The following is a 23,149-nucleotide window of genomic DNA, read 5'->3' as shown; positions in this document are numbered from 1 at the left end:
ATGGGTTAAGAGCTGCTGCCTGTTGTATATTTAGTCAGAGTGTCAGTGAGTGAGTGTCTCTGCTACAGATAACGTTTTTTTTAGTCGCTGGGTCGGTCTTGGACAGAGTTGAGCTGTGCACTTTCACGGATAACAAGCTCAGCAATTGGTTTTATCTTGTTTTCTTATCATACCTACTTCAGAATATACTTTTAGTCAGTTATATTCTGTTTATTAATCTGATACGGTGGTGATTTACTGTGTTTCCAGCTGTCGTCTGGGAAGGTTCCTGGTTCGAGGCCGGTCTCAACCTGGCAGCGTGTTGAAGTGTCCTTGAGCAAGACACTGAACCCCTAACCGCTCCTGACAAGCTAGTTAGCGCCTTAGCATCGGTGTGTGAATGGCTGAATGTGAGGTATTTAATGTAAGGCGCTTTGAGTAGTCAATAGACTAGAACAGCAATCTATAAATACAATCCATTTAATTTACTCATTGTTACAGTCATCAAACTAATGTCTTCAAATGAATGAATGATATACATGTAGCACCTTTAAGGAAGTGATGTCAACAAATATTCAATGAAAAACTGTTTATAGAGAGCCGCAGTAACGAGTCCGGAAATCATCGATGCTAACAGCCCTGGTTCTTCACAGTTTTCGCCTATGGGAGTTTTGAATGGGTTTTTGGCGCGATGCTTCTAATAATCTCTCTGGGCAACGCTGGCTTAATCAAACGCGAACCAGTGTTTAGTAATATCATCTTCACACATGAAGACCACTTTTATGAGTTTTGAAGCTTTTATGTGCCGTTAAAAGGGTGGCTAGCTAGCAAACGGCTAAATGAGACTACAATGTCGACGCGGATATTATACGTCATCACGAGTGAACGCAGAAATTCTTTCTCTCGCGCCTTCAATCACAATCAATGCGTGGAAGCCTATGCGACACTGTGTGTAGTTCTGGATTAGCTTAGCAGGAGCTTTTTACCTCTAGGGCTCGCAGTTACGCTTCAAAACTCATGAAAGTGGTCCTCATGTGTGAAGATTATCCCGCTGAACCTTGGTTCGCGTTTGATTAAACTTGCGTTGCCCACAGACATTATTTGAAGCATCACGCCAAAAACCCATTCAAAAATCCCATAGACAGAAACAGTGAAGAACCAGGAAGTTCGGGACTTCCGCATTCAGCCTACAAAAATACGTCATCCCTGCGGCTCTCTATTTGGAATGGGTCAAACTTTAGTCCCGCCCACACAGGCACTGATTGGCCAGATCGTTCTTAGAAAACAGAGCAACAGGCATGTGTGATATTAAAGCCCAGAGGACAGAGACGCACCTCTCGTCGTCAGGCAGGTGCAGCCAGCGCAGAATGGTCAAGATCCTCCTCTCCAGGGGAATCACCCTGCAGGCACACAACACAGAGTGATCAACGCTTACAGAGATGGTTTGTGATGTGATGATGTCCACTCCTTCCTGACTCGAGCGGACCAGGAGCCCGAGTTGACACCAGGCTCTCATGTGTCACTAGCTAAACAGGCTGGTGTTTCGGCTGCTTCAGCCTTCAATGGCCTCCGTTGTGATTGGTTGTGTAGGGGTATTGTTGCGTGTGTGTGTGTGTGTGTGTGTGTGTGTGTGTGTGTGTGTGTGTGTGTGTGTGTGTGTGTGTGTGTGTGTGTGGCGTGTGTGTGTGTGTGTGTGTGTGTGTGTGTGTGTGTGTGTGTGTGTGTGTGTGTGTGTGTGTGTGTGTGTGTGTGAGTGTGTGTGTGTGTTAGGATCATTGTCAGTCAGTCAGGACGTGACGAGAGAGCAGCCTCTCTTCACCCTCGTGCTTCTTAGGTCATGGATATGCAAATGATTTCAGAAAGTGTAAGGACGTACTGTATTTGGAAATGTTTTAAACGCCTTTTCTGAAATGTTTGGTAATAATTGTTACATGTTTATTGTTATTGTTATATGTTTATTCTTATGTTTATTGTTATTGTTATATGTTTATTGTTTAGATATATATCACCATTTGCAATAGAAACAGAGATACAAGCACAGAAAAATCTGCCCATTGTCCAAAACGACTTACATTTTTGCATGTTTCTTTGGTCAGAGGATTATAAAGAAGTGAGCTATGTTTTGAGAAAAGGTGGAATATGTCAGTGTACTTGCCTGAGTTGTTGGAGTGTTATGTTTCAAACGGCTGCACTGATGTAGACTCTTGTAAGTGTGTCTGGGTGACTGACTACCCAAAGTGCTCTTAAAGAAAGCATCCGTTTCAGTATCAATATGTAGCATTTCATTTGATATGTTCTTTGATCCAGTACATACTGTATCTTTTTGTTCTTTGATCCAGCACATACTGTATCTTTTTGTCCTTCTCTTGATGCTCAGTTTCAGTATCATAATAATAGCTGACTCTCCTGGAATGATGGAGAAGTAATCGATGTCCCTCACCTCCGCCTTCCCTAGCTTCAACTTTTGAGTCATTTGGCTCTTGATTAAACCCATATACTGAAGTTATAAGATCAACAATTTTGTCCATTATGAATGTTTGAATTAGTTTTGAAAACTAGAACGACCGCAACGCGGACTTATGCCTCCGCCATTAGTTCATTCTTGAGTCCAAATCACCATTTGAGACAAATTGGAAGAAATTCCGTCAAGGCGCTCCTGAGATGTTGCGTTACAGAGCTTGGGAATGGCGTTTGTGAGGTCACAGTGACCTTGAAGTTTGACCACCAAAATCTAATCAGTTCATCCTTGAGGCCAAGTTAATGTTTGAGGCAAATTTGATGAAATTCCGTCAAGGCATTCCTGAGATATGGCGTTAACAAGCTTGAAAATGGCGTTGGAGAGGTCCCAGTGACCTTGACCTTTGACCACGAAAATGTAATCCGTTCATCCTTGCGCCCAAGTCGACGTTTGAGCCAAATTGGCAGAAATTCCATCAAGCCGTTCTTGAGATATCGCTTTAACGAACTTGGGAATGGCATTCGTGAGGTCAAAGTGACCTTGATCTTTGACCACGAAAATCTAATCAGTTCATCCTTGAGTCCAAGTCGATGTTTGAGGCAAATTTGATGAAATTCCGTCAAGGCCTTCCTGAGATGTTGCGCTAACAAGCTTGAAAATGGCGTTCGAGAGGTCACAGTGACCTTAACCTTTGACCTTTGACCACCAAAATCTAATCAGATCATCCTTGAGTCTAAGGGCCTGTGTCCACCTAGCGTCTTTTCATCAGCTCCGGCGTCTATTTTCAATTGTTTCCAATGGGGGGAGAGCGTATGCGAGCGCACACGGACGTCTAGAGAAAGTGCGCTGCGTTTATTTTCAGAGCGCTCTGGTGTTTTTGTGCGCCCGACTCCCAGCGCTTCCAGCTGAAATTATTTTAACTTTTCAGAAAGACGTTGGTGTTGGGTGCTCCTTTTCTGGCAACTAATCATATGAAAAAACTATCGCAACAGAGACAGAAACGCTCAATTGTGGGAGCAGATTGGCTAGACACTTAATATTTCTGGTGAGTGTTGAGCTAAATCACTGTATGTGTGTTGTTTGCTAATGTTAGCTGTCAGCTATCAAGCTACTACCGCACTGAGCTAACGTTAGTTTCAGACTGCTTCCTTGTTATATTGTGCGCCGAGATCAGCGTTTCCCAGCGTACTTCCAGCGTTTAACGTCGGAAAAAGACGCTAGGTGGACACAGGCCCTAAGTCAATGTTTGAGGCAAATTTGATGAAATTCCGTCAAGGCGTTCCTGAGATATTGCGTTAACGAACATCGTACGGACGGACGGACGTACGGACGGAGGACGGACGTACGGACGGACAACCCGGATCCATAATGCCTCCGACCTGGCTATCGCCAGCGGAGGCATAAAAAAAAAAAAATATATATATATATATATATATATATCTGTCTCTGATTCATCGCTCTCAGTGTTGGTGCTTCATGGGAATTTTCTCATGCGTCTAGGAAACTGGGATTTTGCAATCACAGTTTTTGCCAGATCAACAATTCCCCAAAAATATTGCAAGAGCAGCTTGCATTCTCAACCAACACCCGTCTTTCGGCCTATTATCAGCAGAGAATTGTTAGGATGCATGTACTGTAGTGCACCATGATTTATTGTGATTTCCTTGTATCTAGAATTTGTTGAGAAGGTTCTTAGAGACCAAAACACTGACATACAATCATCTGAATTGTTAGCCTCCAAACCTATTGATGCTTCTGGCTCTCTTTATTCATTGGCCTTACAGATAGAAGTGTTGCAGACTAACATTATGGAGCTGTGAAGTCTGTCTGTAGCTTTACTGTGTCGACTCACCAAGGCCAGAAGAAGGTTCCTGCTTTCACTCCTTGTTTCTCTGCTGTGATCCAGATCTAGAACACATAGAAAACATTCATATTTCCTTCCAATCACAAACCACGTCCAGATACAGATATGGATATATGGAACCTACAGGGCGGCTGTAACTCGGGAGGTAGAGTGGGTTGTACACTAATTGCTTTGGATAAAAGAGGGCTGTGGTTCGATCCCCACCTCCTCCAGTCTGCCTGTCGAAGTGTCCTTGGGCAAGATACTGAACCCTAAATTGCTCCCGATGGCTGTGCCAGCACCATGCGTGGCAGCTTGCAGCCATGGGTGAATGTACCTACTTATTGTTTGGATAAAATCCCTATATAATGTTGGCTATTTACTATTTTACCATTTAACCTGTTGTATGTCTCCCCCACAGCTGGGGATCGAACCGGGAACCTCTAGCATGGGAGGCAGACACTCCAGCAAGGAGGCTAAAGTTAGTCGCTAGAGTGTCTCTTAAGACATCAGGAGGGAGGTTTACTCTCTGCACAGCACGACCGCTGGCTACCACTACACTCATCCCCTAAACCTCACTCCAGTCGAGTCACAGCACCAATTGCGTTGCGTTGACAGTCTTCGCTGGCAATCAAACTCGCAACCTTCGGCATGGCAGGTCACAGGTGGACACGCTAACAAGGAGACTAAAAGCCATATGGGCTAGCATCTGTCACTAGAGCATATCTTAAGGCAGTAATTCTCCAAGTGGGGTCCGGGGGCCCCCAGGGGTCCTTGAAGGGGTTCCAGGGGGTCCCCAGCAAAAAGGGGGACAACGTATTTTCACTGTAATACCATCCATAAGTAATAGAATGACAGAATGTACAGTATGACTGTTTTTTGGTCACGGGTTTCCTACACTTTCTGTACTAAAACAACTAAAAGCTAAAAATTCAAATCTTATCAGATGGGGGACCCTGGGCCAAACGGGGGTCCGTGGTCTAATTTGTGTCAGCTTTAGGGGTCCTTGATGTGGAAAAAGTTTGAGAACCACTGTCTTAAAGCTTTGGGGTGTACTCACTGCACATTATGACCACTGGTTACCGTTGCCTATACATCAGATATGGACACTCACAGGCTGGCCGCCCCACCAGCGGTGGTTGAGCTTCTCTCTGCCTCGGAGGTTGAAGTTGGCATCAAACACCGGGTCGTGCATGTTGTTTCCCACAATGCCATGGGACTCTGGGTAAAGACCCTGCAGAGACAGCAGAACACAGAGCAGAGCAGAGGAGCAGTCAGTCGGCACTGTGACCCTACCAGTACGTTGCATTGTCAGATATCAATTCAAGTGTATTATCAGAGCAGGCAGAACAATAAAGACAAATGACCCTGGCTGGGTGACTTACAGTGGCGAGTGTATATAAGACACATGACCCTGGCTGGGTGACTTACAGTGGCGAGGGTATATAAGTTGGGGAAGGTCTTGGATGGGTAGACTGGCCGCATGTAAGGTGCCGATGTCCCACACGTTCCTGAGCGGGGAAAATATAAATCCATGAATTATTATCCTGACAAGTGTAAGAAGATTTAAATTACTCAAATCCAGCTGGTAAAAACCACAACTCTGTAAAAAATGTTATTTAAAATCAAACTCAAAATGTTATTCAATCATCCAATCTGAATTCAAATGGGCTGATCTGCAACATTTCAACATCACCCCAATGAGAGTTTGTTTTTCTTCATTGGTTTAAAAATACTTTTTAATATTGAATACAGGCTCTCTCTGATAGTGATGTTTGATTTGATTATCTCCACTAATCCTAATCTGAGTCTGGATGATGTCCAGGTGGCAGCAGCAGGTGAGTCATGAGGGAATGTAAACATGTGTCTGTTTAAATTGGCAGGAATCAGTTTTTGCCCTACAAGCCATTGACTTACTTCCAGGGTTTGTATGAGACAGTTCACATTGCTGCCGAGGACACAGTTCAGAACATGTGAAACAAGGACAGGGAAGATTTACTGAGCCAAATGAAAGTGCCAAATGACAAAAGTGGACAGTGGTGCCCTAAAGGTTAGAGAAGCGAGCATGTGACCGGAAGGTTGTCGGTTCGATCCCCCGGACCCGTATGGAATGATTTAGTTTATTAACGTTGAAACTGATTATAGAATTCAAACTCATGATGCTCTTACCAAGTTTGTATCATTTGATTCATTCTGACTTGACTTGCTGACTGTTCTACATTTAGACTTAAAGGAACACTCCGCCCATTTTCAACCAGCTTTGTATCATTAGAACATCAGTAGTATATCAGAAAACTGTAAACTGTTTTGAAGTCTGTCATTTAATTTGACAGTTATTGAGCGTTAAAGTGTGGACCAGTGACATCACTGGTCCACACTAACTCAAATTAATAACTCATTAACTCAAATCAAGTCTCAATAACTGTCAGCCTAGATGAATGACCGTTTACAGTTTGAGAGTTGATTTGAGTTAATGAGTTATTCATTTGAGTTAGTGTGGACCACTGAGATATATGAATGGAGAGAGTGTCCCTATCTCTTCCCTGTATGTTTTATTGAAGCCAAAATCCGGCCAGATCAGTGAACCAGAGTCTGCGCAGTAGCGCCCTTGATTTAGAACCTCTGAGAGCTCCACGCCCCTCTGAACTTTCTTATGTAGAGCTGCTGTTTCTAGAATGCGCACAGTGCGTTGTGTATTTATATACAGTCTAGCTCTGTAAATATGACACTTTAAGTTGTAATATTTTTTGTCTCGCCAAAAGTAACCAGGAAGATTCCCACTATGAGATCAGTTTATCAAAATAACGCCTGTACAAAAATCAGATTTTGGTTGTCGGAGATTTCAGACCTCCGGGCTGCTGCTGAGTGCTCTCAGCATTGGCTCTCAGCGCTCTCAGCGCGGGCCGGAAGTGGAGGCAGGCCTCACTCACCTTCAGCCTCACTGGGGGGATTGCTGTGTTGACTAAGCTAGCCTAATGTTTTCGTGGCATTTTGATTAACTTTATGATTTAATTCCTTTTGGAGCAAATGTTGGTTTTACAAATCTAACCTTTACGCATTGCGCAACGTTGTTTGCTGGTATAGTGTTGTGGGTAGTGCCGCCTGTAACGTTCTCCGTTGTCGGAGATTGAGTTGTATCAGCCAGACCTCCGCAAGAGGAGCCTCTCAGCCTGGAAGAGGAGCCAGGGCTGCTTGGCTCTCAGCCTCTCACTGGGGGAAATTCTCGGATGAACAGCTCTGTGTTGATTAGCCTAATGTTTCCGTGGCATTTTGATTAACTTTATGATTACATTTCTTTTGGCGCAAATGTTGGTTTAACAAATCTAACCGTGAGGCTACGTTGTTGTACCTCCCCGGTACAGTGTGTGGGCAGCCCAACCTAACATTAACCCAGTGAGTGTGTGAGCCAGGCTGCCTGGTCTATTGCCTGGTATATCGTTACTAAGAGAGGAGCTTGTGAAGAACGAACATCCCCACCGTCAAAGCATTTCCCCCAGATATGCATATAAAAACGTTTGTTGCTTTAATAGCCTACAAAAAATAAAACGTCTGTGTGTATGTAATGCTAACCCGTTAGCGATGAGCTAACGGTGCTTGTGTACTACTAGGCCTCATCCATATACCCGGGACGGGGGTTAACGTTATAAAACACATTTCCTGTCAGTTGGACAACCTGGTCAGTTCTGAAAATATGTGTATTATTGTGTTATTCCAGCTATCGTTATCGGTTGTTAAGTTATAGTAATATTAAGCCGATAGATAATGAAAAACAGCGGCTAACACCATTGCTAGCCTGCATGTTAAAACCATTGTGTACCTATAACGTAGCTGGAGTAACTCGTAAAACACATATTTTCTGAACTTACTTCAGTCCCCAACCAACGTTAATTCCTTGCGCACCTTTCTCAAAACAAAGTTATTTTTATTGCACTCCCATTGATATGTCTGGTAGCCAGCACAGCCAACCCATGAGCCACCCCGACCTCCAGGCCTGCACTACCCAGGCTAAGAGCCCATCTCCCGGCCCCACACACCCAGCAGAGCCACCCCGACCTCCAGGCAGCGTAGATAACGATGAAGCTGTGTGTCTTGTCTATGACGATAGATCTATAATGTGAAGAGCCTGTCCAGCCAATGACGGCTTGAGACTGGCTGCCACAGCTGTCAATCATCCATTTTTATCCCTTTTTTATTATGTCAAATAACTACTTAAAAACAAACTGATCAGAAAAATGACCACTTGCACAGGCATTAGCATGATAATGATCTAAAATGATACAAACCACCTTTGTAAAAAAATTATCTGACGTATACTGTGATTATTTCGGTTGTGATTTTCCCATCCACTAACATGGGGAGGCGGGCCTTGTGACCTAATACCGGATTCAACTGCCAGAGCGGCGATCTAACATGCAGCGGCTTCACTGAACGGGACGAATGCCCAGTCCATCTTATATTAGGTCCATGGTGTGGACCAGTGATGTCACTGGTCCACACTTTAACACTCAATAACTGTCAAATTAAATGACAGACCTCAAAACCGTTTACAGTTTTCTGATATACTACTGATGTTCTAATGATACAAAATTGGTTGAAAATGGGCGGAGTGTTCCTTTAAGAGTCACTTGACATTAATGACAGTAGACTCAAAACTTGAGATTGACCGGAGGCTTCAGCAAGTTGAGTCGATTCCACCTCTGGCTCCAACTGTACAATATGAACATTAAGAATATCTCTAACCAGATTTCCAATTTTTTCAAGCTTCTACAATCACTCTAAGTGTATTTAGGTGAAGCAGTTGTAGGATGGAGGATATGAAGACTTACTGAGTTTCTCTATGTTGGGGATGACAGCTTTGCCTTTCTTCAGGTAGGAGGCTCTGAAGCCGTCCACTGACAGCATGATGAGGGGCGGGCGGATGAAGCTGAGAGAAACACACACTGGAGGGTTAATAACACTGAGAGAAACACACACTGGAGGGTTAATAACACTGAGAGAAACACACACTGGAGGGTTAATAACACCGAGAGAAACACACACTGGAGGGTTAATAACACTGAGAGAAACACACACTGGAGGGTTAATAACACTGAGAGAAACACACACTGGAGGGTTAATAACACTGAGAGAAACACACACTGGAGGGCTAATAACACTGAGAGAAACACACACTGGAGGGTTAAACCCAGGGTTAAACCTGAAGTTACCTCACTAAGCCACTAATCTTGCTTCGTAGAACAGGCCGCTGATGCAAGTTGTTGCACTACTGTACATCACCTTATATATTCATATTTAAAAATGCAATCCCTGTATATGCCTTGTTTACAAACCTATGTAGCGTTGTTGCACACTTACCATACACTTTGACTGTACACTCCCTAATATATTCATATTTAAAAATAGCCACTTTACTACATTGTATATAGCACAGTCACCACATTGTATATAGCAGTCACTGTAAAAAAAAAATTGCTTATGTCCAACAAAGTATTCTTGCCTTGATCGCCTTGACTATGTGTAACCTTCTTTCTCCTTTTGTATTTGTCTCTATATGTGTGTACTTGTGTACTCTGTGTGTACTTGAGAGCAAAGCTAACCGGAGCCCAATTCCTTATATGTGTTTGCATACTTGGCCAATAAAGCTGATTCTGATTCTGATTCTGAAACCATACCCCATTACACATGAACCGTAGGCTACTCCAGACAACCTTTTCAAGTGGTCCATGATCCATGGTACGGTACACAGTGTTAATCAAATGAACTGGACTTTGGGGTCAAGTGTACTTGGATCCGGGCCCGGCCCTGTCTGATGTGAAAGCCTCCTTTCATTCAGCAAGGCTGGTTTCTACTCACCCTGCAGGACATTCTGGTTTCTACTCACCCTGCAGGACATTCTGGTTTCTACTCACCCTGCAGGACATTCTGGTTTCTACTCACCCTGCAGGACATTCTGGTTTCTACTCACCCTGCAGGACATTCTGGTTTCTACTCACCCTGCAGGACATTCTGTGCTTGGTTTCTACTCACCCTGCAGGACATTCTGGTTTCTACTCACCCTGCAGGACATTCTGGTTTCTACTCACCCTGCAGGACATTCTGCTCTCTTGATCTCCTCACAGTCACCTTGCACCCAGGCAGTTTCAGCTGCAAAAGAAGAAACCACAACAAGTTAGCAACGTATCTACTTTCATTTAGACAGTTTTATTTATTTATTTATTTATTTATTTATTTATTTATGTATTTATTTATTTATTTATTTATTTATTTATTTATTTATTTATTTATTATTTATTAGTTTAGTTGTACAGGGACAGTGCACATCAATCAACATTGCTGCAAATGTGCCAGTTTTAGCTGGATAGCTAATTTTCAACTGCAGTCCCCTGGGGCCTGTACTACAAAGCAAGATTAGTGGTTTAGCGAGGTAACTTCAGGTTTAAACCTGGTTTGGCCGTACTACAAAGCAAATTAACTTCTTACCGACATATATTTCCATAGCAACTTATGCTTCACACTTAACCTGGTCCGCAGCAGGTTAAGTTGCAAGGATAAGATTAGACCTTAAATACACTGCCCACGAACCAATCGAATCAGCAGTTTGGAAAAATGGCCAACCCCTTTCTGGACGAGTTTCCCATCTAGGAAGGAGCACGAATTGTAATGTTGAATGAGTAATGTTAATCAATGTTAATGTTAATCAAGGACTAAAGCCTTGCACTTGTTGGCTATTTTAATTAAGCCCTACTTACCACTTTGGAATATGTTTTTATATATTCATTTTTGTGCTCTCAAGTAGCCTAGATACGTTGTTTGATCCCGCTGATCGATTGCAGCTGAATAGTGAGTGGAGAAATATCACTAAACCGGCATAAAAAGGTTACATAAACGTCTCCAAAGCGCACGGTGCCGTGTGCGCAACGGAGCTGAGGCTGACGTTGGGTTGGAATTGAAATGGTCATAGCCTACATGCTGGAATAGCCTACTACATCTAAGCAATTTAATATGGGATCACCTGCACACAGGCGATCCCATATTAACACTTTGAGTGCCACGGCCCTTGGGCAAAAGGTTGCTTGCTGTGCCACATAGGCCGCAATGCATTTTAAAACAGTCATATAATTTCTTTAATAATTACTATGTAAACACTGAACACGCACAAATAACGATGAGACTCTCTTCTATCACCTGCAAAAAAAAGTTTATTGATCCCATTTTCCGTTCTTTAGTTATGAGCCGGAGAAGATAGCTTGATTGAACGAAAAACAGACCTTTTTTTCTACGAGCTGAGATAATGAGCCTTTTGTGAAATTAAACATTTCAAGCACATCACTGACTCTGAAGCTAATTTTCTGATGTAGTCACACCTCAAAAATAATTTCCTTCAATAAAACAGTGAAGGCAAGGGAATTTTGTTTGGAAGAATAATATTTTTAGCTGAAACCAGCAGCGCTGGCCCCTGCGTGCGCTGCTGGTTGCAGCTTCTTGCTGATCTTTTGCTGCTGGTGGGCATCGGATATTCTGGCTTGCGTTTGCCAACCCTGTCCTGCTGTCTGGGTCAGTGTGTGCTGCTCTGCGTGCCCCACCTCCCCCCCTCCTCCCCCCCCCCCCCCCCGTTGTGGGAGGAGTGTCTCTCTGCTCTGCTCTGCTCTGCTGTTTTCTCTGCCTGTGCTCAGCACTGAAAAAGTCCGCTAGATTCAGCTTTTTTACAGCCGCGTGTACCAGCTCCCATGCTTCAAGTTGAGAATAATAACAAATCCACGGCTGATCATGCAAATGGGTGTTGCAGCGGACACGGAGGCTGTTGCAGCGGACACCGAGGTGCTCAATTGTGATAGCAGATTGGCTGCCGCAGGGGCACAGCTAAACGTTATGCTTCAATGAAGCCGCTGCATACGGACGGATGCGATGCGATTTCCTTTTCCCCAATGACTTCTTCTGTGTTTTACTCCACGTTCTCTCATCTGGAGAGCGCTGTCGCCACCTAAGGGTTCTGTAAAATAGGTTAGACACATTCAATACCTCTGATATTGTAAGAGGCGATGTAAGAAGCTGAGATGGACACCCCCCCGTCAAAAAAACAATTTCGAGTTATTGAGCCATTTGGCGTCGCTGGCACTCTACGGTAAATTTCTAATGACGCCATATGGCGTCGCTGGCACTCAATGTGTTAAGATGATTCATATCTAGGCGACTCCTGCATTTTGCAGCTGCAACTGTGTTGCTTTTGGCCTGTATGATGTGATTGAACTTCATATTTCCAGCATCATTATATGAAATATGGAGATATGCGACTCTGCTGACATTACAATAGCCATGTGACCACAAAATAGGCTAGTTTTTATCAATGAAAACTATGCCCGCATCGTCTCAATTCAGTTCAGCAGTTTTCTTTTTTATAGGCTATTAGGATATCATTATGTTATTCATTGAGCATGCGTTTCTAAATCTATGGTCTAAATAGGCTTACAGATTGTGGAAATTTATAGACTGAGATTACACATTTACATTTTTACACTCGCAAAAAGCTGCTGTAGGAAATAGAAATCGCTGATCAAAGTAAATCAAATGACTGATGTGAATACAAGCGTCAGCTTTAGACAGTCTTTCAGCAGACTATCCAACGCGGATTTTCATTCTGACAGGCTACATTAAATATCCGCTAAAACTCTGATCCCTGCGCCTATAGGAATTATTCAATCAGTCATTGAGCCTAAATGGTCTATACGGATTTTGGACTGAGATAGATTACACATTGCTTCCACAAAAGACTGTAGATAGAGAGCTGTAGATAGCCTACGAAACCGCTCTTCAAATAAATTACTTGTGTGGATAAAAGTGGTCACTTTAGACAGTCATTCGGGAACAGTAATAATATCCAACGCAGATTTTTATTTGCGGTTTCATAGAATGAGGAAATAGGCGTGTCTGGCGCTGTCAGAGTTGGAGCAGTCCATATTGCACTGTGATTGGCAGTTGTTAAAAACCACGCCTCTTTTGCGGGCACGAGCTCCAGTGCACGGGCATTTTCATGTGCACGCGCTGTCAGCTTGATTAGAAAAACCTGGTTCGAGTTAACGAGTGCCAATCGACGTTCGTAGTACAAGTTAACTACAATCGAGCTGATCTGGTTTAGACAAACCAGATCAAGGGACAGATCCTGGATCTTCTAATACAACATTCGTAGTACAGGCCTCTGGGCAAGGTGTTGATTGCCGGATAAAAACAATAAAAAACAAAAACAAAAAAACAACAACAACGACAAAAGACAAGCGATTAATAATAAGCAGTACATAATAAAAGCACAAGCACAAGCATAATCACAGCACAGCACAGGGTTAGGCTTCATGCATGCAGGCGAACAAGCAGATAAAAAAGTAGAGGACAGTGTAAATACAGGCAGTTAATAATAAGCCGCACATAGTAGAAGCATGCATTTACATACAGGACATTACTTTGGGGAATACATTATTGAGTTGGAACATTATCTCATTTATAATAACCGGGATAAGCCCATATTATGCTTGTTATGTTTTCTGTGACTATTTAAGTCTTTCTATGTTCCTATAGTCCCGCCCGACCTTTGCAGAGGGCCTTGTAGTTGCTGCAGCAGTCTCCTCTCTCCAGACAGTCCTCTGAGCAGTGGCAGGCGTGATCATGGTTCCTCTGCTCCCCACAGCGGTCCGCTGTGCACTCGAACCCCCCCGCTAACACAGGAAGGACAAAGACTTCAGTTCTGTCCAGGAGGGTTATGCATCAAACCCCCCCCCCCTCCCCCCCGCTAACACAGGAAGGACAAAGACTTCAGTTCTGTCCAGTAGGGTTATGCATCAACCCCCCCCCCCCCCCCCCGCTAACACAGGAAGGACAAAGACTTCAGTTCTGTCCAGTAGGGTTATGCATCAAACCGACTTCAGTTCTGTCCAGTAGGGTTATGCATCAAACCCCCCCCCCCCCCCCCCCCCCCCCCCCGCTAACACAGGAAGGACAAAGACTTCAGTTCTGTCCAGTAGGGTTATGCATCAAACCGACTTCAGTTCTGTCCAGTAGGGTTATGCATCAAACCCCCCCCCCCCCCCCCCCCCCCCCCCGCTAACACAGGAAGGACAAAGACTTCAGTTCTGTCCTCAGAGTTTTGGAAAGAAAGCAGCCATGACAAGAAGATAGACTTGTTTTCTTTTTGACATGAACTTATACTACTGTGGGGGAGTGGATGTTCTTGCCCTTTGTCCCTTTAAATAAACTAGCTAAACCTAAAGCAATGATGTTATGTAAACTGAGCTTTCTGACTACAGTATTGGAGATAAAAGTGTTGTTGTGGACATTTTGTAAAATGCTTATAAAAATTTTGATTTACGTGGTCAAACAAAGCAAAAAGGGGGTGGGGGGGTGTGGGGGGCCCTGGGAGTGTTACAGTAATTTGGCCTAGACCAAGTAATCAATTAAACATCCATAAAATACAATATTATATCACAAAAACAAACAGCATGTTAAAGGAACAGTTTGCTCTAAAATGTAATCATAATTCTGTAATTCTGTAATCATCTGACTTAGTACACCTGAACTCAATGGTGGTGAGTGGTTTTCTCTCGAGCTGTGCTGGCAGCCTCCCTGTGTCTGATATTATGGAAAAACTTCCCCTGCATTTCAACTGATATGATGACAGAATTTTCATTTTTGACGAGTGAACCATTAAAGGAGAGAAATGTCGTGACTGGAAAGTGGACGAGCAGGCGATGTGACACTGACCTGTTTTCAGGCAGTGCAGGTCGAAGTCGGAGCAGCAGCTGTAGTAGGTTTTACACAGATTGTCACATCTGCATCCTGGAGGCTGGGCCTCATCCAGCTCAAAGCAGCGGCCCTTACAGGAGCCTGCAGAGCTCACCCACAGGGAGTCTGGGAGGGCTGGAGGGAGAGGAGGCTCCTTAACATCTTTACACATATATATAACACTTCTATAAAGATATGAAATGTTAAAAAAAGACAAAGAAAAGCATGTATGCTGTTAAGGTGTGTTGATGAGTGGAGGTTTGTCTCACTCTTGGTCTGAGGCGGGCTGTCTCCTCCCTCTCCAGGCCGGCTGGCTTGGAACACATAGGCTCTGCTGACCTCGGGACCCCATAGGCAGAACACAGCCACTACCTGGCAACACACAGCAGAGAGCACAGTCACACTCACTTACAGGCAGAACACAGCCACTACCTGGCAACACAGCAGAGGGCACAGCCACACTCACTCACAGGCAGAACACAGCCACTACCTGGCAACACACAGCAGAGGGCACAGCCACACTCACACACAGGCAGAACACAGCCACTACCTGGCAACACAGCAGAGAGCACAGCCACACTCACACACAGGCAGAACACAGCCACTACCTGGCAACACAGCAGAGGACACAGCCACACTCACTCACAGGCAGAACACAGCCACTACCTGGCAACACAGCAGAGGGCACAGCCACACTCACTCACAGGCAGAACACAGCCACTACCTGGCAACACAGCAGAGGACACAGCCACACTCACACACAGGCAGAACACAGCCACTACCTGGCAACACACAGCAGAGAGCACAGCCACACTCACACACAGGCAGAACACAGCCACTACCTGGCAACACACAGCAGAGAGCACAGCCACACTCACACACAGGCAGAACACAGCCACTACCTGGCAACACAGCAGAGAACACAGCCACACTCACACACAGGCAGAACACAGCCACTACCTGGCAACACAGCAGAGGACACAGCCACTACCTGGCAACACAGCAGAGAACACAGCCACTACCTGGCAACACAGCATCGGCATTCAACATCGGCTGGAAAATCCACTGACACTGACAACACCAAATAGAGCCAACTACTAGACACAGCAAAAAGTCGAGAGCCACAGACACTCAGCGACAGCCCATCGTCTGCCCGGTGTGTCTGCTGTCTGGGGCTATAGACTCTCAGGTTGCCCGGGCTACTAGGCTATAAGACTGTTCATTAAATATTATGGCTGAGTGATTTTGAGGAAAGATAGCCACCTTCCCCGTGGCTAATCTTCAGTTAAATGGAGGACTTTGTTGATTTTCAACCAGTTTTGTATCATTACAATGTTGGTAGTGCAAATGGCCTAACTTCCGTACACAATGGGAACATATCACTCCAGCTGTTTTATCCCCACGATTTTTTATCCCATTTTTATCCCCCATTAGTGCTAATTTAATTTATTTATCCTGGTTGCTGCTCCACCCTCTGCCCATCTGGGGAGAGCCGAAACTGGCTCCATGCTTCCTCCGAGACATGGGCAGTTAGCCAGCCGCTTCTTTTCACCTGACCGGGGAAGCTTCACCGGTAGGACATAGCACGTGGGAGGATCACGCTATTCCAACGAGTTCCCCTCCCTCCGAACAGGCGCCCCTAACGACCAGAGGAGGAACCACATTAGCAACCAGGATATTGCATGTTTTGGTGAGGGGTTCCTACGTGAAGGAAACCCCCAGGGGGCACGGGGAGAACATGCAAACTCCACACAGAAAGGCCCTTTTGACGACCCCACCCGGGCGGTGGGCACTCGAGGACATGCGGACGGGCACGCATTCCTTCAGCGCTCACAGCGTCCCAGGTGAGAATCGAACCCAGGACCTTCTAGCTGTGAGGCGACAGCTCTACCAATGAGCCACCATGCCGCCCTCAAACATCATTGTTAAGTATGCAGATGATAGCACCGTGATTGGGCTGGTGTCTGATAATAACGAGTCTGCCTACAGAGACTCCAGCTACATGAGACAGAAACAACACATTAGAGCTCTACAACAACCAGGAAGTAGCAGCATCAGGTACAGTATGTCTATACAGTTTGTCAGTAGGTCATTAAGTCAAAGACTAAGGTCTAACTTCATGGCGCAACTGGCGTGAGAAATCTCTTGTCTCTTGTCCTCCACAGAGAGGTCAGAGGTCAGGGTCAGCTACAGAGCAGAGATAGGGGGTCAGCATCTTGTTCAAGCACACATGCTTTAACAACACAAGCCGGGTTTGAACCTGTGTCTTCCAGTTAAACAACAGTCTCCTCCTGCAACTGACCTATCGTTAAGTCCCACCCCGAACGCAGACGAGCCACTCACAGTGCGTACCAGCTCCACAATACACTCGGACAACCTGAGCCTACAGCTCCATAGAGAAGCACTAGAAAGCATGATTTTACTCCGCTTTTATACATTTCTAAGTTGAAAAAATGGTCAAACGATGTGCAACTCTGATACGAGATATCCTGAGTGGAGATTAGGCAATGGAGTATATATTTTATCCCGTTTCCCAAACTGCACCTAAACCGAGTCAAATGTCTCCGGTGGATTAAGGTGTTTACATATTAGCTCGATGGTGTATTTGACGCGTAGCTGCGTTGTTCATGTCATCGAGTTATTTAACTTAACGTTAGTCTCAGTATTTTGTGCTGCTTTTTTTCTTTGCTAATGGGACATCAGTGTTAGCTGTAGCAAACAGGTTGTAGTTAAGCTAACGTTAAGCTGTTGTCTTCTGAAATCAAACCCACCCAACTGAAAATCATGAGCTTAGCTGTAACTCTGTCACAAAGAAATCACAGGCTGGCTGACGTCAAGCAGAATACTTTATTTGCAACAGTGAAAATGCACGACTGAGAATCCATTTAATGACTGACAACAATGCTGGTCTTGGTCGTTGTTTTCTGCAATCGTGACGACAGCGAGATGAGGCTTCTCCCTCTTGCATTGTGACCTGTAAACTCTGGCCTCTAATTTACGCTTGTCACCCACCATATCTAGCTTTAAATGTTGTACATATCCCTCCATGGCATAATAAAGTCCTTTTTGATGGCTTTAAGATGATATCAGGTCCTTCTGTCTCCGAAGGTTGTGTAGAGGCTTTTGAACACGCTAGGACTTGAACACACGGCCCTCCGGTGTGAAAGGCTCCTCTGGTGTTTACGGCCTCCATCCACCCCGACCACAACACCCTTACTGGGCACAACGCTATTTCAATAACAGACTCTATAACGTTGATATACACGTGACGTAGCTACCGAGAAGCGTGATGTGCAACATCTTTTTGATTCAGAAATGTGATATTCTACGTATGTGTGAATGGCACAAACATACAATGCCCACATTTTATTCTGGCGATTGGTGGCGAACAGGCTGCCTTCTCTTTGCTGCTCTGCTGCCCCAACAACCACTTTGTTGTCTTTCCCTCTCAGACGCCTCCATGTTCCAGCCAGGAGGGGCAGCGCTGAGCAGGCTGAGGTCAAGCGTCCTGTTGAAAGACACTTCAACGTCACTCTATAAATAAACGTGCCACTAACACGTTGGCGACAGACAGGGGGCCCCATTTTCAGCTACACTGTCCTGCGTGATAGTACTTTATCACCCACAAAACAGTAACAGATCAGTAAGATATTCACAGCTACCTCAGTAGGGTTGGATCATCTCAAACTGCTTCCCAGAGACAACATGACTGCAGAAACTATTATATCAGCAGAGGACACATTTACGCATCAAGGTTGAGGCATCTGAATTGAGGGCATGAAAAGCCCTTTTAAGTAAAGAACATGTCTATATGTAAAGGCCATGGCACAGAAATCAAACAATGTTCTACAGAAAACACAAACAATATTGTGTTTGTGTGGTGTGCCATGGCTGTCTGTCCTTGTTTGGAGATGTTTGGTCAGATTCCACATGTTCAATCCTTGTTTGTCTGTGTTTAGCCCATGGCACACGCCGCACACCAATCAAACATTGTTGGACAACTGAGAATGTTTGAATGGTGTGCCATGGGCTTTAGATGATCAGTGGAGCTCACTCGGATTCTACTTGGGAAAAACAAATGCCAAGAAGAGAAGAGATGCTGAGCTGACTACAACTACAGCTTTGACAACAGCGCTGCAGCCATTTTGGACCGAAAATGCCTCCTTGCACCAATGGGACAACAGCACCGGACACACCATGACTGGGAAGAACGTAGGCCATTTTGGTAGCTTTTACTTTTCAGCAAAATAATTTGTTTGCTACGGCTTAAGACAAGACAGTTCACTGTGTCACTATAACCTACCCTGCTGTCCAGCCCATATCCATCCAATATACTGATTCATATGGATCCAGCCTGTATGAAGGATTCATAAGAGCTGGAATGGCTAACGGCCCAGACACACTGGAAACGGATCCGATGACACGGAGAGGCGACGCGACAGTTTAGACCGAAAACACCGGCTGCAGGACGATGCGACCCGTCTGGCGATTCTGCAGCGAGAGGTTCCACGTGTGGTCTATGTGTCATGGCATTTGGACAGGACTGTATTCTTGTGTGTTTAATGCTGTATCTGTGCATGTCTATTAGGTGAGAGCTGTGAGCTGCATCAGGAGGGGTGGGTGTGGCTAATTAAGGAGGATTGCTGTCAGCTGGGTCCTCATCAGCTGGAGGTCTTTAAATACCTGGCGGGATCTTCATTCGGCGTCTGCTTGTAGTACCGTATGGTCAGTACGAACGCCTGCCAAGTAATTCTGAACCTTTTTGCAAGGACAACTATTAATTTATGCTTCATCTCTCAGAGCCGAGCCACTGAACCTCCTGGACTTGCCACAGCTCCACCTGGACTTACCACAGCTAAGCCACAGCACCATCTGGACTGCCATCGGAGCCTCTGCTCATTTTGGACCTAAAGACTGCACTTTCTCAGTGTAACCTGTATTGCCTGTTTTAAGGCTCTATCTATCTAAGTTTTCCTTAAAGTAAAACATTTGTTTAAATCATCGATCACGTCTCTGAGTCTCTGTCTGCATCTGGGTTCCTTGTCGTTCGTGACACTATTTTTGATACGAGCCACGAGCGGCCAGCTGCATGTACAAGTTGTGACCGGCGCGGAGCAAAACAGAGCGCTTCTGGTGTGAATGGTCAGGCTCCTGCTCGACACTTCCAGATACGTTTCCAGTGTAACAGTAACCTACATCTGGAAACAAATCCACCTTAGACCTGAGAGCTGAGACCAGGAGTGCAGGGGTGATTTAACGAGGAAGGAAGAGAAACCCCCCCAGTCCAATAGCTGTATAAAACACATACAGTATAAACTGCAAGTGAAATTGGACTTTTGCAAGTGTAATACCGTGGTACTGTATATTTGTACGAAATTCTGTGAGATCAAGTTGCTCCACGAGCCTTTTTTACATTCACTTGACATGAACGTAAACGGTAATTATTGTTTGACAATGTACTTCTTCTTTAGTTAAAATTGGCTAAGTGGGTGGGTGGACATGCAGTCTCAGTCATGATTTGTGACAGAAGTGATGTCATCAGTGATGTCATTGGTCATGTCACTCGAGCAATTGTGATGTCATCAGTGATGTCACTCAGGCACTTGTGATGTCATCAGTGATGTCACTCGCCTAGGTGGGTGGGTGGTGTCTGTCTGTCTGTCTGTCAGTCACGAGTTTGGCAGCCCGGGGTGCGGGCGATTTCCATAACTGCGGCCATGGTGCATCATCTCCACCCAGTGGGCATTTCAGCCTGCCTATTTTTTACGCCTATGCGGAAATTGCATTCTTTCAAATGGCCAGTGGGGGTCGCAGCTTGTGTAGCACACTCCCGGGGGAACATCCATTCAACTACCGGTATATGGGAAACGAGCCAACTTCTCTCTCGGTCTATGTCTTATATAAACACTTTCCAAATTAGTGTATGGTCTGAAAAAACAATTTCAAGTCTTTTTCATGCTCTAACGTGCTCCGTTTTCTAAATGATAGCCCCATTTCGAGGAAAATTGACGACAAACATCGGATAATAAGAATAGTAATACTTCCGACCGGTAGAGGCAGCAATGTGCCGCAAGGCATCAGGTGGCAAGTAATAGTTGAGCAAATTATCAGAAAATAGCGTTACTTTATGATATTTTAATAATGTTAGTAGACACACGTAACTATATAGATACCATACATCTAACGTCCATAACATGGCGGACCATTTAACGTTATTTATACCGTTAGATAAAGCCTTAAGCCTTCTCTGTATTCAGACATTCAGACCATTGGATTCAGCACAGAAACCGGAGTACGTTATGACTTTTTAAATAGAGTCACGTTATAAACAACTAACCAACGCTGGGGGTCCGTATGGAAACAGTGTTACTCGAAATGGTTAAAAGTTAAATCAATTTGGTCATTCAGTGCCGTTTTACTGCAATGTAAAGTAAGTAGCGTTAGCCACTACATTAGCCAAAGTAGCTGACTACCCATAATGCATTACGGCGATAAGGGAGACAGAGCAAATTCAGAAACTCCCCCGGCAGCCGCTAGGGGCAGCCGCCCCCTCCCCTCGTACTTCCGTGTAGCATTCATTCATTCAACCAATCAAACGAAATCAAACAATATCCGGAAGTGAGCTTCATTTTGCTGTGTCAAAGTCAATGAGCTATGTTGGTCCATTTATATATAGCTAGGTCAATGTCTCCACCCTAGGAATCGAGCGTGCATAATGTAGTAAATAAAATGGGGGTTGTTTCAATATTGCCTTATAAATCAAACTATACCAGTGACTCAGCCTATAGTCATCGATGGCCAATCCACTTTCTGATAGAGTACACAGTGGTGAGTTCCAGGGTTACAGTTTGCAACAAAGCCCATAAATGTCTTCATAATCTAGTGCAGGTAGTAAATTAGCTGAGTTGTATCAGCTCACTCTCTTGTGTGTTACATGTAGCAGTTATCAGCTGGCTCTGTGTTTCTTGCGTGTTACATGTAGCAGTTATCAGCTGGCTCTGTGTTTCTTGCGTGTTACATGTAGCAGTTATCAGCTGGCTCTGTGTTTCTTGCGTGTTACATGTAGCAGTTATCAGCTCGCTCTCTTGTGTGTTACATGTAGCAGTTATCAGCTGGCTCTGTGTTTCTTGCATGTTACATGTAGCAGTTATCAGCTGGCTCTGTGTTTCTTGCATGTTACATGTAGCAGTTATCAGCTGGCTCTGTGTTTCTTGCATGTTACATGTAGCAGTTATCAGCTGGCTCTGTGTTTCTTGCGTGTTACATGTAGCAGTTATCAGCTGCCTCTGTGTTTCTTGCGTGTTACATGTAGAAGTTATCAGCTGCCTCTGTGTTTCTTGCGTGTTACATGTAGCAGTTATCAGCTGACTCTGTGAAAGCGGTTTCTTGCATGTTACATGTAGCAGTTATTTGTGTACAGCCAGTCCTCCACTGGGCGAGGAGCCAGACAAGGCTGCTGGGAGATGTGTGAGGCAACTGCAGACCTCTGTTGTACTGAACAGCTCTCTTGTGCTTACTATCACAATCACTGTCTCTCTCTCCACAGGCTACATGTAAAAGTCCACAGCTTCATGCAACAAGTTCAGGCCCCTTCTCTTCTTGTCATCAGTAACTGCAGCCTGGTCGCCAGAATGAAATGTCAGTACTGTACATTTCTAAAATCCACAGATATGTAGAATATCTGAATATTTCTGAACCAAAATTCACTGCATATCAACGTCATAGAGGATTGCTCTTCAAACAATTGCCTTTTACACCGGAGAGCCATGTTCAATTCACAGTCATGGTCACAGCATTTCCAAAGTCGACATTTCAACCGTGAGGCACATTGAATGATTTTGGTATTTAAGGCTAACCATAATGCTAACTTTAATCAAAGCTACATGGAAATCCATCCATCTTCAACCGCTTATCTGAGATCGGGTCGTGGAGGTAGCAGTTGCAGCAGGGAACCCCAAACTTTCCCCCACATTAGTCAGCTCTGTCTGGGGAATCCTGAGGCGTCAGGTAAAGTAAAGGTAAAGTCCCACTGATTGTCACACAATGTGTGAAATTGGGGGGAGTGGTGAGCGGCAGCGTGCGCCGCGCTTGGGAGTCATATG

The 23,149-nt window shown here is 44.7% G+C and overlaps 1 pseudogene across 1 annotated transcript in view; it reads right to left on the bottom strand.

Annotated features, from left to right (window-relative positions):
• Positions 1 to 23,149, bottom strand: part of LOC310785533 (autotaxin-like) — a 131,817-nt pseudogene that overhangs the window by 106,588 nt on the left and 2,080 nt on the right. The window contains exons 2-10 of the transcript XR_014554075.1: positions 15,317 to 15,419; positions 15,027 to 15,182; positions 13,859 to 13,984; positions 10,364 to 10,424; positions 9,107 to 9,204; positions 5,712 to 5,791; positions 5,395 to 5,514; positions 4,277 to 4,345; positions 1,314 to 1,379 (exon numbers count right to left, since the gene is read on the bottom strand). The product of XR_014554075.1 is annotated as an autotaxin-like (transcript). The remainder of the gene's footprint in view (positions 1 to 1,313; positions 1,380 to 4,276; positions 4,346 to 5,394; positions 5,515 to 5,711; positions 5,792 to 9,106; positions 9,205 to 10,363; positions 10,425 to 13,858; positions 13,985 to 15,026; positions 15,183 to 15,316; positions 15,420 to 23,149) is intronic.

This window comes from Poromitra crassiceps, assembly GCF_964638095.1.
Source record: "Poromitra crassiceps genome assembly, chromosome: 11".
Taxonomy (NCBI): Eukaryota; Metazoa; Chordata; class Actinopteri; order Beryciformes; family Melamphaidae; genus Poromitra; species Poromitra crassiceps.
Note: the sequence above shows the minus strand (reverse complement) of the source record. Positions and strands in the feature narration are given on the sequence as shown.